Source organism: Thamnophis sirtalis, unplaced genomic scaffold (genome assembly GCF_051295495.1).
Source record: "Thamnophis sirtalis isolate CommonGarterSnake01/CBP01778 unplaced genomic scaffold, rThaSir2_p1.2 scaffold_1, whole genome shotgun sequence".
NCBI classification, from domain to species: Eukaryota; Metazoa; Chordata; class Lepidosauria; order Squamata; family Natricidae; genus Thamnophis; species Thamnophis sirtalis.
The window spans coordinates 114,712,175-114,736,624 of record NW_028261381.1 but is presented as its reverse complement, the minus strand read 5'-3'; the positions used below and the strand labels follow the sequence as shown (position 1 = coordinate 114,736,624).

At 39.7% G+C, this 24,450-nt stretch overlaps 1 pseudogene; it reads right to left on the bottom strand.

Annotated features, from left to right (window-relative positions):
• Window positions 1-13,645: 13,645 nt before the first annotated feature.
• LOC106544868 (prolactin-releasing peptide receptor-like) lies at window positions 13,646-14,934 on the bottom strand (annotated as a pseudogene).
• Window positions 14,935-24,450: the final 9,516 nt, after the last annotated feature.

Here is a 24,450-nt window from a genome sequence, read left to right as displayed (position 1 = left end):
AAAAACAAGAGAACCGGACCAAATTTACTGCAGGGGAAAAACCTGACAAAAGAAAGATCAAGTTTGACAATGGACCAGATCCATCCTAAAGCTGTGGAGAAAAACATTTCAGGGGGGGAAAAACCCCATCTCCAATGCATCCCTAAGGGAGAGGCACTTGCAAAGTTCATGATTGTCCCAGCCACTCTTCCTTCCTAATCTTGGGACCAAAGCAGGGTTATCAGTTGATATCACCAACCAAGCACTTACTCCCTCCTAGTGCAAAACAGGCTAATTTATTAGCGGCAACCCAAGGGAAGGTGGAATTGGGTATGAGGAAGATGCGTTTGAAAGAAAAATTGTATACAGAAATGATTTAATTCCAACAACTTACTGCTCCCACTCTGCCTTAAATTAGTTTCACAATCTCTGTGGCATAGAAAGGTTTTAAGAGGTTTCCAAAAGATTGTGAGTGTTGGGATTTTAAAATGCAAGGGTTCCACTGGGCCCCTCACTTCTTTTACTTCATATGGGATAGAGAACAGAGATATTATTCAGCCAGTTCTCTCCAGTTTGGGCAAACCGGTAGCGGCAGCTATGGGAGGTCTGCCCACTTGCCCCGATGCAATGCGCAAGCACTGCGCAAATGCAGAAAGTGGTGCGCATGCACAGATGCGGTGCATGCAAGCACTCACATTTGAGAACCGGTAGAGAAGGTAAGTGAAATGCAGGGGTGGACAAAATCCTGCTAGGCGAGGTGGTTCTCTGGCATCTGAAATCAAAGCCATAATTTACATTATTGTTGTTTTTAAATTGTATGCCCTTGCTGTTTTAACCAGGAATTGTTCCAGATCTATTTTTGATAAAATGGCAGTATAGAAATTTAAAAAGCAAAACAAATATTTCATAGCCTTAACTCCATCCTCCTCCCCTCCCCTCCCCCCCACCCGCAGCAGTTATTTTTGCAGATTCCTTTGTCGGTCTGGAATCATCCCAGAGAAAATGTGGGCGGCAGTGTTCTACATACATAGGTATCTTCAAATAGTGAGCAATTTGAGTTGTATCTGTGTAATGAGTCTCTTTTATATAAAAGAAGAAAAAAAATCAATTTGCAATAATGCGACTGTTTGCTTATAGAAGCACAATTCTAAAGAGCGAGACCTTGCGAGACCAGCTCAAGCTGGTTCAGAAGCAGCAATAAAATTAACAGATGCTGGCAGAACACCAGACTCTTACATCAACAATTCAAGGGATCCTAATTACTCTCTGAAACTAAGAATTACTTGTACTAGATGCCACCCAAAAAATAAAGGCTAGGGACAGATTGGAACTCCCCCAAGTGTCAGTTCCAGAGCTTTACCATGGAAAATGCTCAGTCTTAAGCAACCTCTCCTATCACAGAACAGAACCAAACCTTGGATCTCTGATTTGAATGAATGAATGAATGAATGAATGAATGAATGAATGAATGAATGAATGAATGAATGAATGAAATCTTTGGGGGAGGGAAATCTTTATACAAATTTGGGCCAACCTTCATTGCTGTATTAAGAAACTTTCTTGTCTTCAGCATTATCTTCAAGCAAATTTGACAATCTCTCCATAACTTTCTAAGTCTATGCTTCCATGAAGTTTTCTCATTTAAGCAGTTCCTGAATTCACTTAGAAGGGAAGAGAGGGACCAAGACATATAGTTAGTGCTAAAGGCATTTGTTCTCCCACCAGAATGGAAGACCTTGATGGAGCCTATTGCTCCAGTATCAATATGTAACTCTTTAGTCCAGGGAAGCTTCTAAAAAACATGAAATGTTTTGTGTTGTGCTTGCAGCAAGTTACTATTCTCTCTTTCTTCGTGTTACTTGCTCATGATGGCAGCATACCAGGGCAGGCCAAAAACTTCCTCTACTTTCCTTTGTCATCCTCTTTGGACAGCCTGGGTTCTGAGAGGTAAAAGTTTGCCTCATAGAGCAGTAAATCTGCTTTAAATTTCTGTAGGATTTCGGAGATGCTTCTTTATCTTGGCATTAAAAATGAATCCTAGGAAAGCAAATTTTCTCTGTTCCACATGAAAACATGCCCTCAAATGCTTTTAAGGGAAGGACACGATGTTAGCAGCTAAATGCAGGTTGTTGATGGCATTATTTTCAGGCATATCATCTGACGCTGATTCTACTTTTAGCTGCTAAAATAAGGCTTGTTTTGATTAATCCTGTCAGGGATGAACCATCAGGGCAAGCATGCAATCAAAGCCACATCTTGACTTTTTTTTTTATTAAAAAAAAACCTCATTTGTGAATGGCCTTGACAAGCTCTGTGAGAGTGAATAGTTGGAAGACCAAAACATTCTCTTCCACATCTTCTTACATCTTAGAAACCACTCTTGTGATTGTGGAGAAAAAGGCTATCTTAAAATTGTAAGAAAGGAGGGGGTGTGTGACAATACAAAATTAGTTTCCCTAATCAGCAAGTAATGATTAGAGTGCACAATGTCCTAAATAACACATATAACAGGGTTGGCTGTCTTATAGAAGAGGGGAGAGATTTTCTTTTTTTAAGAAAAAACCTCTCTCAAATGAACTAAAAACTCCTTCAGTCTTACCATCCCTAAATAGTCAAATAAAAAGCCCATTCTGATGGCTTGGTTTAGGTTCTGCTGACATCATCCAGTAAATGTTTAGTCTGCCCTATGGTAACCTTTGACGACATAGACCTTTTCAGAAATAACGGATAAAAACTCAGTCCATTTCATTATGATATACAATTTATGCTGAAGATAAAAAGATAAATAACATGCTCTTGTAGATAGATGAATAATCAGGGGCGTTTATCTATCCACTTCTGTCTGGCTCATAGTTGATGTTAGATTTTTTTCCCCCTAGCCCAGAACATCTCTCTGCTTACCTTAAGTGAAAAATGGCAGACAGGACAGGACATTCAGAAAGGACTCTCACAAGATTCCAGAAGCTCATCTCCTCCCAGTAAAGTGGGGATCCAAACAGGAGGAAGGATAATCTCCACGCACTATAGGAGGACATGTCTCAGCACGTTGGTCCTCTCAGTCCCACCTTCTACTTCTCAGTTTTCCCCACACTTTACTTGTCTAAGAACCAGTTGTTGCGAATTCAAATAACATCACTTGGGAGAATATGGAAATGGTTAACCCTTCCCTACTTTTGGGTATGCTTTTATAACTACCCAAAATGGTCTAAAACCTGAAATTTCCTAGTGAGTCCTCTTCCAAATAGCATTCAGATTTGATCTTGCTAAGCTTTTCTCAAGATAAGCCAAGGTGATCAGGGGCATCATCTGTTGTGATTGGTTATTGGATAGGTTTTTGCTGACAGGTTACAATTGAATTGCCATTTATGCTCACATATCTGTAGAAGCCTTTTTGAAGTCTTCACAGCTTCATCTCTAGGATGGATCTTCTGCATCATGCCGTTTACTTTTCCCCTTGGACTAACTCACAATCCAGCCTGCCATGAGAATTGGAAATAAGTATGTGCATCAAGCACAACTGCTGCCATGCCAAAGCATGGGACTCCAGATGACTTTAGTGCCATTTACTGCATCCAGTTTTGGTCACCACATTATAAAAAAAAGATGTTGAGACTTTGGAAAGAGTGAAGAGAAGAGCAACAAAACTGATTAGGGAACTGGAGGCTAAAACATACAAAGAACGATTGCAGGAATTGGGTACATCTAGTTTAATGGAAAGAAGGACTAGGGGTGACATGATTGCAGAGTTCCAATATTTGAGGGGCTGCCACAAAAAAGGGGATCAATTTATTTTCCAAAGCATCTGAAGGCAGGACAAGAGGCAATGGATCAGTGGTGGGTTCCGGATCCCGGTGCAACTGGTACGGTGCAATGGGGCCAGGCGCCCACCGCGTGCATGCGCACGCATGTGTACCTACCACCCGCGATGCTCCAACTGCTCGGTGGAACATTGTGCAGGTGCCGTATGCTCCATGCACATGCACAAATGCCCCGATTGGCTCAAATAGTGGTAAGGAGAGTGGGTGGGTGGGTGGGTGGGGCCCTCCGGAGCACCATACCGGAATGGTACCTGGTGCTTCCCCGTACTGGGGCGTACTGATCGTATCCCATCCCTGCAATGGATGGAAACTAATCAAGGAGAGAAGCAACTTAGAACTAAGGAGAAATTTCCTAACAGTGAAAGCAATTAACCAGCAGAAATTTTTGTCTTCAGATATTGTGGCTGCTCCATCACTGGAGGCTTCTAAGACGAGATTAGACAGTCATTTGTCTGAAATGTATAGAGTCTCCTGTTTGAGCAAGAGGTTAGACTAGGAGACCGCCAAGGTTCCCTCCAACTGTTACTCTGTTAGTCTATGTGATTAAAACAAAACAAAAATGATAATAAAGCCCACAGTAACACAGGCTGTGATTTCAGCTGAAAAGAAAGCAGTGTTCTTGCCCAGGATTATTTCTTTTTAGACCTTGTCAATGTATAACAGCAATCATTCTGTCCTTTAAAACAGAGCAGCACTTGCAGAAGGCAAGGATTATTTCCGGCTTAAAACAAAGCAATGCAACAAAAGGAAAAGCTGTTAACCAACAGATATGGCTTGTTCCTGATGCCTGACTAGTTCTCACTTCGTTGTTAATAGGACATTCCTCTGGTACTTATCAATTACTGCTCCATCTAAGGGTTTCTGGTGGGTTTGATAATTTATTTTTTGAACTAGGATCTGCCAGTTAGGAAGAAAGTGTTGTTGCTGATAATAAAGGTGAAGATTTAACTCTAGCTGGGAATTATGGGAGCTGATATAGCTTTGGAGAATAGCACTCATGCTCTGCAGTTGCATCAAGCGTTGCCTATGCTCTCAAGCCTGTATCTTTAGCACATAGCCTACAGATGCTGAATGTGACACTTGCTACAAACATTTCCATCATGCACTTACCAGAAAAAAAGCAGCCTGATGATAGCCTTCAGCACGGAGAATAAAACGTTAATTTTATACTGAGAAATGTCCAGCTTCATTTTGGCTGCCAAGACTTAACTTTTAATTATTCAGAATCATGTCATTGTATGCAGGCTATAATTTTCATACACAAACATGTACACACCAACAGGAAGTTTTCATCTGAATGGAGCTCCAGCATCCAAAGAAATTGTGTTGGCACACATTAAAATTGCCAGCTGCTATCAGCCTTCCCCCCTCCAGTTACCTTGTGTTTCCCTTAGTTGAAATTCAGTTTAGTACTTCTCAAACAAGCATCCTTCAGTTATGATGAATTATGATTCCCATCATCCCATGATAACAGGCGCTGAGGGTGAGGACTGAAGTTTGATACAGACCCATCAGACTGTCACTATACATCACTATAATAAATTATTTATGTCTGTTCCTATATTGATGCCTGCAATGTTTGGAAAGGAAACAGAAATAGTGCAATTTATGCAATTCTTCTAATGTTAATAACTCCGCTTATTACAAGACATGGAGAAAATTTATGTGATCGCTAAGAGTCAACAACACTTGATGGCATGTAATCAGTTAATCAATTATAGGATCCATGGATAATTTGTTCTGATACAAACTTATAATTTTGGCCCTCTCCTATACACATAAGCCAAAATTATTTCAGCCTATGCATATGATCTCAAATGTGTTTGTTTTAATCACAAAATTAATAAACTTGTAAATAAAACTGCTGGTGGCTTTTGATATTTGCTTTGCAACATGCCAGTTTTTTCTTTCTTAAAATTAAACTTTTAAAAAATTAAAAACAGATAATTCAGGAATCCAGAAGGATGTAAAAGCAATGCATTATGCCAAATATTAGTTGTGCTCTATCTTAGCAAGGATATCAATGATATTATTTGTGCTTTTTAAAACAAATAAAATCCTACTATTGCACTTTCACCATTTCTTCAAGTAGAAGGAGTTTAGACTCACTCCCAAAAAGCCCATGATTTTCTTAAGCCAGTTTATAATCACGTCATCACAAGCATAAGACAGGAGCACCTTAAATTATAAATGCAGTTATTTATTAGTTATTTAATATTAGGCCATGTATTCTCATTCTTGGCTTATAGATGGATGAAATTTGATAGATCTGGGCCAGGTCTAATTTTTTTTTAAAAAGTTGTTGATGCCCAAACAATGGCGGATTCTCAAGAATCTGATGCAGATAAGGTCATCCTTGCTGCCCTGTTTAGTGACCATTTCAAGTTACAACGTCCCTGGGAAAGTAGCTTTATGACTTGTCCTCACGCTTATGGCTGTTGAAGAGCCACATAATCAAGATTCAGGTGCTTTTCAAGAAATGGATGTTTACAAAGTCACTTGCAGTGAAATGGGCAGCAAACAAATTTAATTAATAAATAAATAAGCAATGCGGGGTCCTGAAGTCATGCAATCACTATTTGCAACTTCACAGCCAGAGTCTAACAAACAAAGTCAATGAATTGCAATATGGTGTCTCACGTAACAACTGCATTGCTTAACAAAGTTGCTAGTCTCAGTTATGGTTGTTAAGCAAGGACTAGTTAAACTGAGCTGAACAATCCCTGCAGGGGTGGGTTGCTGCCGGTCCTTGCCGGTCCTTGCGGACCGGTTGGTCAACGGACCCGGAAGTAAGTTCCAGAACGCCTGCCCCGACCCCGGCCCTGTATATCCGGCTCAGAAAAGCAACTCCGGGAAGGTCCTTTGGTAGCGCTGCCTTGTCTTTCATAGCTGGGTCACACTCCCTTGTCTTTCAAGCCGCCTCATTTCCAATGGGGGGGTGGTGGAAGAAATTGATCTTTTTTGTCCCTCTCCATGGATCTCCTTCCCAATTGGAAATGAGGTGCCTATGAAAGACAAGGAAGCGCGACCCGCTTGGCATGTAGAAACAGCAAAAGAAGGAACAGGAGAGGAGTTCCAAGTGGGGCTTTTCAAACAGCCAAACTCCTCTCCTGTCCCTTCTTTTGCTGTTTGAATAAGCCGCGCGGGTTGCACTCCCTTGTCCCAGCTGCCCTGCTGCCCGCGCGCGCCTATGTTTTCCAAGGCATGGAGAGATTCTGGAGCCCATCTGTCACCCCTGTGGAAAACATAAGCATGCACGCACAGCCTGCACAATTACAATCCCGGAGAGTGGAGACTCTCAGAAGGAATCCAGAGGCAGCGGGGCAGCCGGGTCCCTCACCCTCAGAGGGAGGAAGGGCCAGTTGAGAGAGGGGCTTTGGTCCTGCTGCCTCTGGTGGACGAAGCTTTACTTGCCCGCGATGAAGATTCCATCCCTCATCCCAGAGCCTTCAGAACTTGTTCTCATTCGCCCAGGCTTGTGTAGAGGCTTCACTCTCCGGGCCTGTAATTGTGCAGGCTGTGTGTGCGCGCATATGTTTTCCACAGGGGTTACGGATGGGCTCTGGAGTTGCTCCACGGTGTGGGGCCATGGCTGGAACATGAGGAACATGAGTGGGACCAGCGGGGCCTTGTCCTTCTGAAGAGGACCTGTCCCCAAAGAGGGCAGATGTGGTGGCATTGGTCTTGGGATATTCTGCGGAGCCCCCCAGGGAAGAACACTGCTGCCAGGTACTTTTAACCATATATTTTGCTCCCATGTCTGCAGAATGCTGCAAAAATCCATGAATACAGGCCAGTTGTTGAGTGTTTCAAATGTGATTGGAACACTCAACAAGATGACCACAGTATGTGTGTGTGTGTCTGTTTCTGTGTCTATGTGTGTGTTTGTGATAGAGACAGACAGACAGAGGCACAGAGAGATAGAGGGAATGACAGACAGACACAGACACAGAGGGAGGGAGGAGAGAGATACTCCCACACACAGAGACAGACAGACAGACACAGAGAGAGAATCACATAGAGAGACACAGAGGGAAGGAGGGAGGGAGGGAGAGAGAGGCAAAGACACACACACACACACAGACAAACAGACAGACTCACACAGAGAGAAAAAGAGAAAGAGAAAGGAAGGAAGGAAGGAAGGAAGGAAGGAAGGAAGGAAGGAAGGAAGGAAGGAAGGAAGGAAGGAAGGAAGGAAAAGAAAACACACAGCTGGCAAGCCACTCCCACCAGGTCACATGGCCTATAAGCCACTCCCACAAATGAGGCCACACCCACAGAGTAGGTTCCAAAAAAATTTGAAACCCACCACTGAATCCCTGATGTATCTTTCTACTGCTTTCTTTGCAATTAGAGAACCAGAAATAATTATGGTTTGTAGAAGTAAAATAGCATTCTAGCTGAGTCAGTCCAAATCAATGGTAAGAAATCAACAGATTCCTAAGTTGAAAAATGATTTTCCCAGAAAGGTTTACTTGGCAAAATCAAGGCATAGTTTGAACTGAGATATCATCACACAACAATGTTGTTTTTCATGTATCACATACACTTTAAAGAGTATTCAATGCTACTATTTTTCAGACTAATTTTGCCAAATGCAAAATCTGATCATGCCATCTCACAGGCAGTTTATACTTAAATATATAGAAATTGGCTGTTATAATGGGGCACAGATCTTTTAATCAAATGATTAATAGCCATGTTCTTTTATAGTATGCTTTTAGTTTATTTAATTAACTACTTAGGGTCACAAATTTCTAATGAGGTTTTCAGTCCAGCAAATAAGCAATAGTATTCATTAGCTTCCTATTAAGTCCTTTACAAATAACATTTAATCATGTGAAAAGTATGTTGCGTGGCTGTGCTTTTATTAAGCATTAAAATCTCTGCCACTTGCACATGAAAATGCTAAGTACTACAATCTGCAGTAACAGTTTGTGCTCTCTGTGAAATTCACATATTATTTTCATTTTTGAAAATTAAATCTAGGCCTTGATCTTGGGAAATCATGAAAAATATTTTGAAATTGCACTATTATAATACTTTGAGCTTTCTCCTTCTCTTCCCCTTCTATTTTTCAGTCTCATGTTAGTCATGACTTGTGGAAAAAAATGCTAAATTGCTGAATTCACACAAATTATTTACAAACAATTATAGCTTGGATCACATTTTGTCCTTAACCCAAACCAAACATTACATTTTGTTTTAGTATAATATATGAACTCAGTATTCTCTTTTATGAGGAAGTGTCATTTTATAAGAGGACTCCCTAAAACATAGTTTATCTGGATTGGCATATCATACACAAAGATAGTTTGCTTGCTTAGCATTTTGCATGAATCTAGCTATCATAGCTTGTCATGATAAAACAGGTCAGGACTACCATATCTGAATTTCATAAATCCAGATGGCCACTAGATGGCACCATTTCTCTGCCTGTAGTGCTATGTATACATTCTACAGTGTTTTGCACTCTAAAGTATATATAGCAGTTCTGTTAACAAAGCCTTAACCATAAGCTCTCAGAAAAATCTAATTCTCTAATAACTTTTTTTTATGACAAATTGCATTTTTCAACGGAATTTATTTTCCAAAGCCTAGTAAATCTCAATTCAGAGTGAAAAATAATTTGTGCTGTAGAAATTTCTGCTTTAAAATATCCACTATGTCTAGTCAGTCACATATTTAGAGAATATCATGTCTGAAATTAAAAGATGGTGGGGTTTTTTTTTAATGAATTATGCAACATTGTCCGGTTCAGAATTGCTGAATAGTGTTGATGTCAATACTTTAAATTATAGTAGTCCTCACTAAACAAATGGTTGTGACTTAACAACTAGCAGTAATTGCAAACATCTTCGGTAAGATTGCTCTTAGGAAAAGCTTGACCACAACTAATTAACACAGGTTATAATGATAATGCATTTACACATCCAGACAGTAATTAGATTACAGAAAGTTCTTCCAAATTTGTAACCAGAATAGGTAAGGACTTTTGAAACAACTAACATTTCCTTGGGATAATTGAAAATGTTTCATCTTGGATCAGGGTAGGTTGCTGCCAGTTTTACTACTGGTTCGTAACTCGCACGCGTCAGGCGCGCGCACATGCACTGTTCAATTTAAATTATTCTTTGCGCATGCGCAGAACAATTTGCAATGAACTGTGCTTGTGCAGTCACTAAAATCCAAAATCGTGGCGGCCCGGCGGTGGCAAGGGAACCGGTTCAGGGGCGTCGCAGGCCTGGGTTGCTGCCGGTTCTGTAACCTTGGCCTGAATTCTACTACCAGTTTGGCCAAACCGGGCCAAACCAGGAGTAACCCATCTCTGTCTTGGATTCTTTAATCGAAAGAAAAAAGAGGATTAGTGCTTAAACTCCACCACCTTGAAGAGTCTTCTATCATACAGTTCCACAATTTCTTCGTAAGTCAAACCTCCTTTGAGTTCTGAGTTCAGTTGTGGGTACTAGAACAAACTAGAATAGATACAAGTTAGAACAATGAAGGTGAACAGGGGCTGATCATGATATTAGAAGTCACTGAGGAAGCTAGAGATGTTTAGAAAAAAAAACACCCAACTTAATAGGAGTCATAAAAGTTTTATTTTTATTTTTAAATATACATCAACATTAGTACAAGAACAGTGTGGCATCTGAGTGTCATTCATTTTGATACAAAAATAATATTGATACCAATCAGAATTACTACATTAATCAATCTTACGTGGTTCTAATCTTATTATACATATTTGCGTCAGCACATAATCCTTCATTCTTCAGTTATTCAATATTTGCTACACTCTTCTAATAGTAATAGCATTATTCTTGAGCATACCTGATAACACCCTTTTTCAAAATCTGATCTTAACCTCTTTCACTTTAAATGTGTTATGCAAAAATAAGTATAACAATATTCCTCGTATTCCTAATTTCTTAATCTACTCTAATTCTTAATACAGCCAGTCTTGTTTTAACAAAATAAAAGAGATCCTTTCTATCCATCGTCTCTCATCCTCTTAGGTGAGTATTAACAGTGAGTATAACAGGAGTATTATCACACTTTTCAGACTGGATAAAGATTAAGGCACCTGTTATGAATGTGTGAATCTGAAGTTCTGTAAATGGTTGAATCCAACGATAAAACAAGAGAAACACTCAAGTTACTACACTTATGAAGTAGATTTCACATTCTGTAAAATAAGTTCAATTATCATTAGCATTTTTCAGATTCATTCAAAAGCAATCTGCAGAGTAATGAACAATCTGATTCACATGCACATCTATCCTTGTGTCAAACATTCATTTGCTTCCTGTACTGAGCTGTTGACTATGGGATAACCATAACTTTTTTACGTATCAGTAATTATTAATGATCCATAAGAAAAGCTGTCATCTTATTCAAGGGTTGCTTTACTCAAGAGCCTTTACTGAGGAACTGAGAAGCATTTGGAATAAATTCATTTTTAAATCGTGTGTGTGTGTGTGTGTGTGTGTGTGTGTGTGTGTGTGTGTGTAGGATCAGATAGTTCATTATTCTGATTGCTCTTCAATGGATCTGGATTTTTCTAACCTTCCATGATTATGTTTTACTGTATTTCTTAAGTCAAATGTTACCATTAGTTACTGTTACGTTCATTTTGATGTTTTTCTGTATATCCAATACTGTGTGAGGATATTTAGAAAGGGTTTTCTACCACCGGTGCTTTAGAATTGTGGGAATTCTATAAGATGCCTTCAGGGAAACTCCCAAAGGTACTTTTTCAAGAGACAATTGGACTTTATGGTTTTTCTTTGAAGACATTTCACTTCTCATCCAAGAAGCTTCTTTAGCTCTGACTGGATGGTGGGGAATGGAAGGATTTATACTCCTTGCAGACAGCTGGTCATTTGTATTCTTTCAGTGAGTCATTAAGGCCACCTGGAGGTTTATCTATGTCCTCAGGATCACCTGAGTAGTGCAAATGGATGTGGAGCTTTCTGGGAACTGCTGAAAGGATGACTTACTAAAACACAGGTGTCAAACTCGCCACGTCACATTGTCGTCACGTGATGTTTCACATTTCCCCATTCACAGAGCTGGAGTGGGAATGGCCTGCACGTGACGCATCCAGCCCACGGGCCGATAGTTTGACACCCTGCACTAAAGGAATGCAAATGACCAGCTGTCTGCAAGGAGTATAAATCCTTCCATTCCCCACCATCCAGCCAGAGCTCAAGAAGCTTCTTGGATGAGAAACGAAACATCTTCAAAGAAAACAAGAAAGTCCAGTTGCCTCTTGAAAAGGAAATGTTGGGACAACCATGGCCTGGATGACTGAGAATCTCCATAGATTTCAGGGGAACTTATTCAATTTATCTTATTAGTGTAGTTTAATTGACTCCTCCCACCCCACTCCAATTTTATTCCTCTTGATTTTTTTCTCTTTGTTTCTTCTTACCAGCCTAATGCTTACTGTTCTTTCTGTCCCTTTCTCTTTACGTGGACCAGGGGTGGATTTCTACCAGTTCTAACCTCTTCTATAGAAGAGGTTCCAGAAATCTACAGTGCCATTTAGAACCGTTCCAGCTCCCTCCCCCCGCCCATCCGCCCATCATCAAGATGAAGAGCGAGAGGAGGAATTCTGGGAGTTGAAGTCCCAGTCTTAAAGCTGTCAAGTTTGAACAGCTCTCAGGGTTTTTTTCTAAAGGGTTAGGGGTGCAAGGGTTTTGTAACTTGACAGCTTTAAGATTGCACACTTCAATGCCAGAGTTTCTGAGCCAACATTTTGGTTGCCAAGCAAGAGCGTTGTTAAGTGAGTTTCACCACATTTTACAAGTTGGCCATGCCCACCCAGTCACATGGCCGGCAAGCCACTCCCACCGAGTCACATGGCTGGCAAGCCACTCCCACCGAGTCACATGGCTGGCAAGCCACTCCCACCCAGTCACATGGCTGGCAAGCTACTCCCACAAAGCAGGCCACACCTACAGAAGAGGTTCTAAAAAATTTTGAAACCCACCACTGACCTGGACATACCAAGGTACTTTTCCCCCTCTTTTCTTTGTTTTTAAGAGAGTTTGGGTAAGTTGTACAGCAACTCTACAGTGCTATGTTCTATGTTTATAGATGGCTTTTTTTTAAAAAAAAGGGGGATTAAGACAATATGATAAGGGTGAAGAATACTGAAGCTCTATTTATGTGATGGGGGCTCCAGGGTCAAAGCTCCTAAATTTTGCCTGGTGGTGTTGCCCTGCTGATATCACTCTTTCTAAGCAATTACAAATGAAACAAAAACAAACACATTTCAAGTCAAGCCCTACAAAGAAATCTGGTAGGCATAAGTATTTATCTTATTCGATACTTTAATGTTAATCAGTCCCATGTATATCATTTACTCTTGAAAAGTTTTGATTTATAGATTTTAATCTTTGCTATGAAATGTTAAAATATAATGTGTAAAAGTGCAATATGTGCAGCCACATCTAACTTTCAACTTTGGCGAATAAAGAAAAAAAAAAAAACAGAAGTTAAGGTTGTTCTTAACCAAAGGACCCAGAAAGAATAAAGAACAAACCAACTGAATACAAGCCAATTCTAACCTGACACTTATGTTTAGTATTCAAAATATACACTGTTCTACTACATCAATCAACATGTATGTAATGTAGCCAAATACCCATTCTGAATGACGATAGAAGATAGAACTAGTTATTTCTCATTTGACTTCCAGGAAAATAAATAAAGAAAACTGCTGCTGTCTATCGTTTCTCATGCCTTTTGTCACAATCACAGGATTTTATGGGATGAGCACTTTTGGAATGGGAATGAGAAGGCAGCCATGTTACATGTTCAATCAATCAGAATAGAGCTGGAAGGGGCCTTGGAGGTCTTCTAGTCCAGCTGCCTGCTCAAGCCGTAGACCCTATACCATTTCAGACAGGTGACTGTCCAGTCCCTTCTTAAAAACCTCCAGGAATGAAGCACCCACAACTTCTGAAGGCAAGCTGTTGCACTGGTTAACTGTTCTCACTGTTAGGAAGTTTCTTCTCAAGTCCAGGTTGCTTATCTCCTTGATTAGTTTACATCCATTGTTTCTCATCCTGCCCTCTGGTGCTTTGGAGAATAAGTCAACCCCCTCCTCTTTTTGGCAGCCAAAGCAGAACAGGTATCTAGTTGTGAGGTCTTGTGGGATACGAGGCTTGACTCCTTTCTCTGATAAAAATAGTTCCCAAAATGGAGTTGTAATTTCTCATGGAGGGAAGCATAAATGAAACAGGCTGAACTCATGGCAGCCACATGACATGAAACTTGGATAACATTGACGTATCACTTGTTTAGGATAGCAAACTCTGCACCCAAATCTCTAATCAAATTAACCACCTGGAGTGGGAGCCAACAAAGACCAAAACACAGGACTGAAATTACCAGGATCTGAAAGGTCTTTTCTTTTTTTGTAGTCCACTTTTCTTGGTTGTGACATACGACTCCTGGGATCTTCCTCTTCTGGAGATGATAAGAAATGGTACAGTAAGAGAAAAGTATGGCCGAAAGTGGAAGCATGTAAGAGAGGAGGAGCATCAGGCAAGAGTACAGCTGTCTTTCTGTCTTCCAGTGCAACCAGATTTCTTCACAGATAATCATGCCATGGCCAATGCTGTTGAGATCTAAGTAATAGGTATGGAAATAGGTCGGTAGAGAAATCACAAGAGACAAAAGACAAATAGTAGCCACCATATAGATACAGAACTTGCATCTCACCCTTTGGAGAATGGGATACACAATTACAATATATTGATCGACAGCAATGGCTGTAAGTGACAGGACAGACATGAACACGGTCGTCCCTTGCATCAGGGTGACAAAGTAGCACATGAACGCTCCAAAAAGCCAGCCTCGGCTTTCAAAGGCATACACAGCAGTCAGTGGGACGCAGAAAATGCACATAATCAGATCAGCCACTGCCAAGTTCCCAATAAGGAAATTCATGGTGCTGTGCAGCTTTTTGGTGAAGCTGAGGAGACAGAGGAGGATAAGATTCCCTGTGCAGGCAACTGTCACCAAGAGAGGAATGAAAAGCGGCTTCAGCTCAAAGACCAGTGAATAAGAGATCTGAGCTATTAAAACAGGAGTTGTTCAAGAGCTGGGAATGGACTGCCATGTCAGAATCTGTTCGGGGGATCTTTTACATTAAAAAAGAAAATGGGAAAATTATTAAAAAAAGAAAATAGAGAGATGGGGATTGTTCATCCTTGTGGAAATACCCAACTCTACTTCTTCTTCGGTATGTCACCAAGACATGGGGAGTTTAGAAGAGTAGAAGGGCACCTGGGGCTGGTCCAAAATAATTTCTTGCCCATTTTGAAGATTTTGCAACTGTCAAGTCTCATCTCCTAGCACTCTTAGGAACTCTTTAAAAACCAACCCTTGAAACTTCTTGACATATCACATTTCATTAGACTTCCTTTGAGGCTATTCTTTCCCTCAGAAGGATTTTCCAGGGCTTCTGTTAAGTACATTTATTTGCAGCTACAAACATGCCCTTTCCCCCAGCTTCTCCCTCTGGGTTCCTTCTGCTTTTGGCCTTTCTCTCTGGTTAATCCTGGATGGCAAATTTATCTGAGCTTGACAATGAGATTGGGCAATTTTTATGTCAAACTCTTACTTAAAATTCACTTGTTGCATGAAGTTATGGGTTTCATTGCATCCTTGTTTATGTTTGTTTGTCCATATGGACCTGCATAAACATAAATAAATGACAATAGGGAATAATTCCAAGGACATTATCTCAAAAGATTTGATAAGAACAACACTGCATTTTAAAGATTCATTTTCCTAAAATGCTAGCTTCCACATTCAGTTAATGTTAATTACTATTGCATTAATTCCTCAATAAAGTACCTATGGTATTTCTATATCATGGTATATCTATATCATCCATAACATATAATCTCAAGCTTTGTCTGTCTGTCACATCTCTCTCTGTAATTTTTGATTCTTAGTTTCCTCTTTTGCTTTTTTCATCATGATGAAAGTATTAACTTCAGGAGTTTTGCTGCTGCCACCAAACTCTTTCCTGAAGTAGACATTCTTTAATTTTTGGTCTCTATTCATACGGTATTTGGATCTGGCTCTGGTTCTTTCAGTGCTATCTCTATATCTGTGTTAATGTGACTAGGGAAAAGATTGGGAAACTATAGACACAGTCTACAGTCAACTTACAGACAGACAGACACACATGCACATGCGGTCACAGAGAGAGAGAGACAGAGAGACAGAGAAAGAGAGACAGAGAGAAACAGAGAGAGACAGAGACACAGACTCACGCTTTCTAAGATGTTCTCCTTAGTCTCCCAATCCTTCTGGAATATATACTGGAATGACATATAAGTACTTATATGCACCAGAGCAATAGAAAAATAGATAAAGTGAGAAACAATATACTCATAAAAATGTAAAAGAAAATAGACAAAACCAAAGTATTCTTAAAAATAACACCCCAAAGAATCTAAAAATCCATCAGATGCTAAACTGACAAAGAAATACTGTAGTTTTGAAGCTGATTTGAAGGCTTTTATAAATTAAAGAACTCTGGTCTCTCTTAGGAGGCAAATTTATGGTTGTGGCACAGTTTTTTTCTTCCCAAATATAAAGACCTGTCTTATGCGCCCAGCAACCCTCAAAGAACTATTTGAAACAAAGCTATAGCTCAGGGTATTCTATATTGCACCACAAAGAAGCATTTTTCTCTTTTTCCTATTATTATAAAAAAAATTGAGTGTGAGCTAATACAATACTTTATATGTCTGTTTTTTTTCCAGGGGAAGAAGGCACATAAATATATATAACTGAGTTTTATGTGGTTTATGTATATAACAAGAATTGTATGAATTCTATTAAAGATCTACTTGTTAGTTCCTGCAGTGTTACCCCCACTTTCCAGATGGGCTAAAATCCCTCTGCTCCTTTTGTGGTGCTGGCAACACCAAAAACCACAATGGAAAATTAAGTCAGCATGTCCAATGAAAAGCAGTAGGCTTCGGTGATTCAGCCCTGATTTGATCTACATAGGAGATTTAAAACATGAAGTACTGCTATGAGTATACGATTCAAGATTTAGATATAGATATAATGGATGCCAATGTAGTGAATGGACTAGGACTGGAAGATAAGAGGTTCAAATTCACCTTTAATCACAAAAACTTACTGTGACTTTGGACCAATTTCTCTGTGTAATGTATTTGGGATAGAAATCTAGCAAATAAGTGGATAATTTGAGGGTGGGTGGACAGAATGGATTGAGAATGGCAGAACTAATAGTCCCTTTAGTAAGTATTAAAACTACTGTTTAATATTTCCACCACAATATTTCCAAATACTCCATTCCTCTTGCACCCTTTTTTCAGGTAGAGGTAACAGGCAAGAAGGAGGAGGAGAAGGAGAAAAAGAAAGAATGAATGGAAGAAAGAAAGAAAGAAAGAAAAGGAAAAGAAAAGCATCTTCAAATTGTCTAGCAAGGAATGTTAATTTATACAGAACCAATGCAAAATATATATATCTTACATTAACTTAAAAAGAAAAGGGTTCAACATTGTTGGAAAAGTTAATTCTTACTGTTCTACTTGCTTTTTTGAGATACATTCATAAGCCATTTTATTCAGAAATATCATCTCCCAGAGCCCTCCAACTCCAATTCCTAACATTAAACCGTCCACCCACCCAATGGGTTTCCTTTAACAATGTGGGCTGGACATTCTGAGCTCTAAAGTCGCAGCATATCTGGGCGATACTATACGTTTCCATTGTGAAAACCCGTTAACCACTGGGGAGGGGGAGGGGACGCAACATTAAGAAAAGTCACTCAATGTCCTGGACCTGAACGAATCGAGAACACTGAGGTTTGCTTGTTCTCGAGGATTGGAGGACCAAGAACCCTCTTACTTTATCCGCTCTTTACACGCGTTCTGTTAACTCTTCAATACTTACCATTGAGGGAAAGAAAGAATATAGCCTCGACATTTTGCTCGAGCTTCCAAAGCTACCGTGGGGCGGGGGGGGGGGGTTGGTCGGGACTCGGGCGTCTGATAGGAGTCGATGAAGATCGTGGAGAAAGAAAGGATTTTCGGCTCTTCCTTATCACAATCTGTGGTGCTTTTCTCTTTTATTTTTCCAGAGCCGACGGGATGGAGGAAAGCTGGAGTCGGGGCTGAGAGAGGCCAAACGTGTTTTCCCTCGCTGAGATTCCCCGTATTGGAGCTGCAAGGAGGAAAAACCTCCCTTCTTAACACAGACGCGGCTCCAGTTGGGTTACCTGAGAACCGAGGAAAAGCTGGGAAGGAAAGCTCTGGAACTGTCCGCAGCTTATGGTGCTGAATCTAAGCGCTGACCCTCCTTTACCCTGAGAAATAGAGAGACGGATAAATCTCCTCCCACGGCCCCCTACTTGGACAAGGATTTAAATGATCTCCCCTCCCCTTCTCCTCCCATTTCATCTTCTTACGCTGGAATATATTCTGCCCATTTTGGAGAAAAAAGCATAACGATGTATGGCGTATAATACTTCCAAGGAAGTTAGGATCACTTCATCCTAACGCAGTGTTTCTCAACCTTGGCCACTTGAAGATGTCTGGACTTCAACTCCCAGAATTCCCCAGCCAGCATTCGCTGGCTGGGGAATTCTGGGAGTTGAAGTCCAGACATCTTCAAATGGCCAAGGTTGAGAAACACTGTAACGTTTTCTCTAGGCAGCCTTACCTAGCCTGGTGCCCTCAAGAGACACTGATTTCTGTCAGCACCCATCATGGTGCTGTTGGCTATGAGTGACAGGGGTTGCAATCCCAAAAGTCTGTAAGGCATCAAATTGAGGAAAGCTGCTTTCTATCATGCTAATAAGCTTACATATGCATGTAGTCCTCAGCTTATTATCACAATTGAGCGCAAAATTTCTGTTGCTAAGCAAGACAATTGTTAAGTGAGTTTTGGCCCATTTTATAACCTTTCTTGCTAAGGGAATCACTGCAGTTTCTAAATTAGTAGCATGGTTGTTAAGTGAATCTTTACTCCACATTGACTCTGCTTGTCAGAAGGTCGTTAAAGGTGATCATATGACTCCAGGACACTTAACTGTCATAAAATTGAGTTAGTTTCCAAGCATATGAATTTTGATCAGATGACCATGGGGTTGCTGCAACAGTTGAAAGTGTGGGCAATGGTCATGTCACTTTTTTCAGTGCCCCTGTAACTTCAAATATTCATTAAATGAACTGCTGTATTGAGGACTACCGATATCCTTCTCTCCCTATGAAATACCTCTTGGATTTTGTTTTTGCAGCAATAATACATGGCAAAGTTTTAAAGGTGTATTTCACGTACAAGGCATCGTTTTTTAAAAATCCTACTGATTTTTGACATATTAAAATACAACTACCTACTAACATCACTTTTAGAAAAATGAAAAGACAAAATGTGTCTCATTGTAAAACAATTAAAATCATTTTTTATGTAAACCTAAAATCTGGATTTGGCAAACAGATGGAATAGATAAGTGGAATTTAGAGATCTTTGTTGGTAAATCATAACTCGTATTGAAGCATAAAAAATTAGATTGCATTGAAGTTTGTATCTACCAATATTTAGCATTTTCTACATTATCTTTTTACTTTGAAAGTTTTCTTCATAATCAGTTTCAGATTGTGATTGTATTCCTACCATCAATAACAGAATAACAGAGTTGGAAGGAACCTGGAAGCATAATCAAGATAATTTAGAATGGAAATATGAGATATGTGCTATTTTTATTATCTTAAATTGCTGTCATTTTATTTAATGTGTACTGTTCGTTTGACAATTTACAAAGGTTAAGATGTACGTATGCCACACAGCACTTGACTTTGATGGAGTTGTTTATAAGCTCCGTTAAAATAGTTAATATATAAATAAATTTTAGTAGTGGTCTCATGGATATGGAAAACAAATCCAAACAGCATATTTTAACACCTACTACATCAAAGTTTTTCAAGCAGATCACTAAAATATATATTTCCTAAACTGCTTTTTCCTGGGATTGTTTTCCTGCAGCTGGTTATATATTTTACTTATTAGATCCCTAGAGTATTTTAGAATATGATTATATTTTGCCTCAAGGCAATTAAAATTGGTTTGATGTATATAAAGTATTTACCATATTTTTCGGAGTATAAGATGCACCAGAGTATAAGACACACCAAGGTTGTAAAGAGACATTTTTTTAAAAAAAAGTAGGTAGGTAGGTAGAGAGGGAGAGAAAGAGAGAGAAATATAGTAGGTACGTAGGAAGAGAGTAGCAGTTAGGTAGGTGGGTGGGTAGGTAAAGAGAGAGAAATACAGTAGATAGGTAGGGGGAGAGAAAGAGTAGGTAGGGAGAGATAGAAATACAGGAGGTAGGTAGGGAGAGAGAGTAGGTATGTAGATGTTTCCAGGTATATTTATCCATGTGTTGGAGAAGGAAATCACTGACAATCTGCAGCACCTAAGACTTTGTTTCTGCTGGCTCAGCACTTGATCAATGTAATTCTCATCAATCAGTTAAAGAGCTTTCCAAAAGGGGGAAAAAGTTTTTACACTCTGCAAACCTCCCAAAAATGGCCCATTTTTCACGAAAATGGGCCCGTTTTTTTTTAAAAAGGCATAAATAACCTCCTGGGAAGGTGGCCCCCCAAAAAACGAGCAAAAAATGGCCCGTTTTCACAAAAACCTCAAATTCCCAGGCCTCTTGTAGAGGACTCAAGATTGTGGAAGACATATAATACCCATAGAGATAATAAGGGATCTCTCCCTTCCTCCCTCCCTCCCTCTCTCTCTCGCCTTCTCCCTCCCCCTCCCCCTTTCTCCCACACCCCCCCCACAAGATATGTTTGACCCTTCCACTAAATTTGCTGTGATTTTATTGTTCTCAAATTCATTGACTGAAACAGTTTGAACCAAATCGAACAGAGGAAAGGCAAAGAGAAGACCTTTGAAAAATGCCTTCCTTTCAGTGAACTGGAAAATTCTTACTTAACTGCAGGAAAGAACAATGGACACATGGAAATCTATGCTTATATTTCCTTCTGCCTATTTTTAAACCCCAAAATGAAATTAGTCAAAATTGAAATATATTTATCAATTAAATATTTAATCTGCACAGCTTTCAGATGCAGGTGATTTCTATGGTATTCCATATTCTTTAAAAGTAATCAACATTTCCTATTGCCTTTTCTATTAAATTCTATTAAACAGCATCTTAAGAGGATATTGAAAGCTTTCCTTTCAAGTCGATCTTTATCACTTGTGTACTTAGGAGGATAAATAGCTGTTAAGTTTAAAGAGTACAACTGCATCAGCATGTTTATATAAAGATAATTCGGCATGATGAACAAATAACAAAATAGGCTCAGTTTATCTAAGCATAACAGCTAATTGATGCTGTTATTGGAAAGTTGTCTCATTTCATGAAATACCGAAATGACACACAATGTCATGCCTACTTTCCTTTTTATTGTATAATATAAAGAGCACTATTGTTTCAATTTTCAACTATTTGCCATTTATACAAAAACAATTATTTATTAGAAGTCAGCTGCTATAATCTCTGCAGATTCTCGGAATTTTTAACAAGGAGCAATTGGACATTAACGAAAAAGCAATCATGAAATACAAAAATAAAAAAAAATCTATTTACTTTTAATGGACACTCAGAACTAATCAGAACCAAATGCACCCTGGAATAAAAGGATCTTACATGCTTTGTGGAATATGAGAAAAGGAGAGATCAAGTTTCATTCCGGGAGGGGGAGGTATTTGCCAAAGATGACGATGGAGGAGGTCCAATTGTGAGGTGGTATTCAGCAGGTTCTGACCAGTTCTGGAGAACTGGTAGCAGAAATTTTGAGTAGTTCAGAGAACCAGTAAATACCACCTCTGACTGGCCCCACCCCCTTCTATTCTCTGTCTCCCGAATCCCAGCTGATCGCGAGGGAATGGAAATTTGCAGTAACCTTCCCCTGGACTGGGGTGGGAATAGAGATTTTACAGTATCCTTCCCCTGCCACGCCCACAAGCCACACCCACCAAGCCATGCCACACCCATCAAGCCACACCCACAAAACCAGTAGTAAAAACATTTGAATCCCACCACTGGTCCATTTGTGATGCCCACTCCCCAGAAGGTCTCAGAAAATGTAATGGGAGGGTAATAATGACATTAAAATATAATTCAATAAAAAGGAAGCAGTTGGGGTTCTTTAAGAAAATATTCTTGATCAACTGAGAAGTGATTAAAGCCGAGTGAGCCTTCTGTTCCTCTGCCTGAGGCTGACGGTTGCTCTTCCCTGCTCTACAGTTCCATATTAGGGATTGATACATATTAGTTAAATAAATCAGAATAATTTCCCTCACCTCCCCTTTCAACAGAACAAAGGACTCTTCAAAGTAGATGCACGGATATCAACATGATTAATATTTCTTAGAATCAAACAGAGGACATAAGCGGCACGCTAATTTTACATAGCTCTCGGCCTCTTTTCTAAACCCTGTTGCAAGATATATTAATTCAGAGCATTGGTGAGATTTTATTGTCTGCTTCCTGGGAATGAAATGAGAGTTTCAAAAGCATGGGAAAAGGTATTGGGAAGTTGTTCCCACTTCTTTTTCTTCTGGCCTTACCCACTGCTTGTTTCACTCTCAGTTACTTGAAGCATGCACCCCCTGCCCAATAGGAAAATAAGACCCTGGGAAACTTACAATTAAATGTTTTTTAAAAAGGACAAAGTGGAATCACAAATGGTTCCAGAAAGAATATATCACCATCCAACATGAGCTCAATTGCTACTCTGACGTGAAGCTGGAGACTATAGCCAGATCTTTAGTGGCTTTCTGATCTCTGGATGTCATTCCAGAAGGCAGGTGCCATGACAGAGAAGGCGTGTCTCCTGGGCCCTACAAGGTGACTCTACTTACATGGGAGCCGGAGCATGATTATCCCATCTGATCACTCTGGATGGCCAGAAAGAACTGGAAACAGGCAGTTCCTCAAATAGTCAGGCCACATGGCATCAAAAGCTTTAGAGGTGATAACCAACACCTTGAATTGCACCCAGAAGTCAACTGGTAACCAGTGCAGTTTGCAGAATTGTGTCACACTGGCTTACTCTAGCACACCCATCACTGCTCACACCATTGCATTCTGGACCAGCTGTAGCTTCTGAGCATTTTCATGGGCAACACCATCACAGTAATCCATCACAGTGATGGATTCCATGCTTCAGAAATATCTTTTGATGGATGTACATATAAGGAAATTAGGCAGATTTTTGACATCTTTTCCTGACTAGTTAGCAGGCATTTCAACAATCACTTGGCCTAATTATTGTTCAAAACTAGGACAGACATCTCCAAAAGGGATTTATAACCCAGATTTGCCTTCCCATGGTCACACGATATTTTGGCCAACTAGCAACCAGTCATATTTGTGGCCATTTGTAGCACCCCATAGTTATAAGACCACAATTTATGATGTTTTTGATTGAAACCCACATTTACTTCTGGTTTCCAGCAAAAAACACCCCATAGCAAACAATGGGTTTGTTTAATGCCTATAGCGTTCATTTAATGACTGCTGCAAAAAGGTTGTAAAGTCAGGTATGGCCACTTGACCTACTTACATAAGCTGTCATGACATGACCAAACTCAACAGGCTCAATTATGGTTATAAATCAAGGACTAGTTAGTTGTAACTTCAAAAATAATATATTTCTAAACATTTCTGGTTGCAGAAATGGCCTGTTTGCAGACTTTCTAAAATTCTTGGCTAAATATCAAGGATTCTGAAGGTACAAAATATCCATCAACAATGATCCATGTGGGGATTTTGATGGATGTGTTTTTTCAATCTGTGTTAATTGCTGTTATTAATACTAACCTTATATCTTAAACCGTACCCCACTCATCATTTGAATGAGTCCTAGTTGACTTGTCAATAAAGATAACGATTTCCCAGTGAATTTGGAAATTGCTTCGTTAATTGCTCTGCCATTTACATTTAGCCAGAAATCATGCACAATTGTAATTAGTACTGTAAACATCGTAAGCATTTAGAGTACTTGGGGCATAGCGACCTTGTTCTAGTCCTTTTTTGCTCATGTTTTCAAATGTTCTTTACACAAGCCACCTACAGTAGTGTGCTTATAATTATTCAGAGAGCTTTCCATTCTACTATAATGTTCTGATTATGGAAATGAGAAGCACAAAGGTGCCAAGGTGTTTTTTTTTCCTTTGCCAGTTTCTGATTCATGTAACTACTCAACATTGGCTGGTTCACACGAATTCAAGCAACAGGGACTTTTGCATAACTAACAATTATTCTCCTGTCGGTGATCTGCCTTTTTTTTTACATTAACACTTGGACACTTAGTATTCTCCTGCTTCGGTATCAGAGGTGATATTCAGCCAGTTCTGACAGGTTTTGGAGAACTCGTAGCGTAAATTTTGGGAGTGGGGAGAAAATGGGGATTATGCAATATCCTTCCCCTGCCACACTCACAAAGCCACACCCACAGAACCAGTAGTTTGAATCCCACCACTGTTCAGTATCCATCTTACAACTCAATTATTTGGCCTCGCAAGAATTTCTGAAAACAGTGACAATTTAAATATCAGATCC